The sequence below is a fragment of the Triticum aestivum genome, chromosome 6B, assembly GCF_018294505.1.
Source record: "Triticum aestivum cultivar Chinese Spring chromosome 6B, IWGSC CS RefSeq v2.1, whole genome shotgun sequence".
Taxonomy (NCBI): domain Eukaryota; kingdom Viridiplantae; phylum Streptophyta; class Magnoliopsida; order Poales; family Poaceae; genus Triticum; species Triticum aestivum.
In genome coordinates, this window is record NC_057810.1 from 147,639,268 (window position 1) to 147,642,296 (window position 3,029).

Below are 3,029 nucleotides of genomic sequence, written 5' to 3' on the forward strand. Positions count from 1 at the left end.
CTGGCCTCCCGCGCCGCAGCTCCGGCTCCGCCCCGCAGGTCGGGTCGCCGCGCCCGGCCGCCCGTGCCGCCCCGCCAGCCAGCTCCTCTGTGGCAGGGCGGCGAAGAAGTAGAGTAGCCGCAGAACAGGATGTTCCCTGCAAAGGATGGGGGCCTAAACTTCTGTAGGAGCGAGGCCGACACGGCGCCAGAGAGATTGTTGTAGGAGACGTTGAAGGACTGGAGCGTGGTGGTGAGGTTGGCCAGGCTCTCCGGGATCTCTTCGGCGAGCGTGTTACCGGAGAGGTCGAGCACCTTGAGGTCGTGAAGCGAGCCAAGGTTGTCAGGAATGGAGCCGTTGAGGCTGTTGCCGGAGAGGTTGAGGTCCTGCAGCTTGGTAGCCCTGCGAGCGATTCCGGCACTGGCCCGTCGAGCGTGTTGTGCGTGAGGCTGAGGAAGACGAGCTGGTATGTCCCGGTGATGGGAGTTATTTACCCAAAACCACCACACTTGAGGCTAGGGTAACAACTTGATACCACATTTGAGTCAGGGCACAAAAAACCACCAAAATTGCGCCTAATCTGTAACGCGGAGCACTGATGCTCGAATTTGGCCGCGAAGACAGCGAATCTGACCAGTTGGGCCCACCTGTCCGGCCGATGTGGCATGCCTACATGGATAATTTGCTGAGGTGGCCAAAGGCCCCACCTGTCGGCCTCTCTTGTTCACCCCCCCTCTCTCTCTCTTCCCAAGCCACTTTCTTCCCCACCCACCCCAACACAGCTGGCCGTATCCAGTGGCAGCCGCACCCGCCAAAGCCCTGCCGGGCGGCGAGCGCCGTCGCTCCGACGAGCTTCTTCCCTGTGCCATCTTCCTTTTCCTCCTATCATTCTCCCCATGCCCTCTACCTATTCCTCCTATCATCTTCCCCCAATGCCTAGACGCCATGGCGTGCCGCCGCATGTCAACTCCGGCGCCTCCTCGGTCGCGGGAGCCTCCTAGCAAGACGCCTATGCTTGACCTCTCCAAAGAAACACCTGCAGCGCCGTCAGCCCCTCTAGCCCGCAGCGGTGACTAGCAGGGAGGTCGCGGCCGGAGGCCATGGCGGGGCTCGCCGGAGTGGGCTATAGCACGGAACTTTTTGCAGGAGGTGATGGCGGCTCATGGCGCCCGCGTCCACGAGGCTGGCAACGAGCTCCGCAGGCTGGAGGTGTGCGCCCACCTGCCGGCGAGGCTCCTCGTGGTGCTGCCATCCTCGATGGAGTACGCGCGCGAGGAGACCGGTCGTCCACGTGGTGTGTTGGCAGGACGGAGGAGCACGCCATTAGCAACCTGGAGCATGGCTGGAAGCTCGCGGCGGCTGCGGTCTTCGGCACCGTCCACGCAAGGAGCTGGGCCGGCGGCCTAGTCGGCGACCGGATCGAGCACAGGAGGGCTCGGGCGAGGCAAGCAAGGAGGGGGAGGAGGGTCAGTGGTGGTACAGCACTCCGGTGGCGAGCTCCCCGGCGGGAGCAGCTCCGGCGGTCAAGTGCGCTGTGAGCAAGAGTGGGCGGCAGCGAGCCACGCCGGCGGCGTGCAGGTCAGCGCCCTTTACCTGTTTGTTGAAATACCCATGAGAAAAAGATTTTTTTTGAAAAGAGACAACCAGATGAGTCACTTACAGGTGGGACCCTTGTCCAACTCAGCAAATTGTCCACACAAGCATGCCCCGTCAGCCTGACAGGTGGGCCCAACATGTCAGTTTCACTGTTTTTGCGTGCTTATCAGTCAATTAGTGCTCCTCGTTAGTCATTAGGCAAATTGGTGGTTTTTTGTGTCCTGTCTGAAAAGTGGTACTAAGTTGTTACCCTAGCCTCAAGTGTGGTGGTTTTGGGTAAATAACTCCGGTGATGGCTTCTAATTTCCGCTCGTCGGAGGAGGCCGACGAGGGTGCCTTGGAGCCGCCCGCGAAGGCGTCAGGGATGCGGCCGGAGAGCCTGTTGTAAGACAGGTTGAGGAAGAGGAGGGATTGTGAGGCCGCGACCTCGGCGACAGCGATACCGGGCAGGGCGGCGAAGAAGCAGAGTAGCCGCAGAGCAGGATGTTCCCTGAACCTCTACCTCCGTGCATCGCGCTGGAGGACGCCGTCGTCCTCGCGTGGTGCCTCGGCGATGCAGTCGTCGGGAAGGAGCGGGAGACGATGGAGGATGCGGTGGCCTGGATGGCGCGGCGCGGGCAGGACGGGCGTGGTGCGACGCGGGGGGAACGACTGGCATTTTTTTCGCCCCAAGTGCAAATTTATCGCCGGCGCAACCCCAGGAGACTGAAAAAATGTCTCCTGAGGGCCACAACGGCTGGAGATGCTCTTAGGTTCAATCCTCAAAAGTAATAATAACATAAAAAGAACAGTCAGTTTCAGGAGCTTTTCCATTGCAACGATAGCAATTTATTCAAGATCGACCATGGACATATTGATATCTTCAATGGTACAAAACCTCACACACGTCACAAGCTTCGGCCCAGTGTACGTCACAAGATTTTGTGAAACATTCTCAAATTTTGACCACAACATGTTGATGTCATAGGAAGTCATCATGCCAAGTTTCATGTTTTCAAGACTTTATTTTTATTTTTTGGAATTAAAAAACCAATAAACTCCACGTTTAGGGTCCAATCTTGGCACACAGATGTCTGCAATTCCTTTCTTTTTCATGGATAACGCTAAAATATAAACTAAAGAACACGAATAGTAATTTCAATTTTGCTAAACTTTTCATGCGCTTGTAGTTCAATTTTGTATTTATATTGATAAAATACCTAAAAATTTCAAACATCGGGACTCGACCCCGATGTGCTAACCTTTCTAGGCATTTTTCGGAATAAAAAAAACTGATAAATTCCATGTTCACGGTCGAGTCTTGGCACCCCGATGTTTGAAATTTCTTCCATTTTCTTGGATATTGCCTATACATAGATAAAGACACAAATATGATTTTTCAACCCAACTTTGTCATATTTTTCATCCATTTACAGTTCAAATTTAAGTTATATGCACTAAACACCTAAAAATGC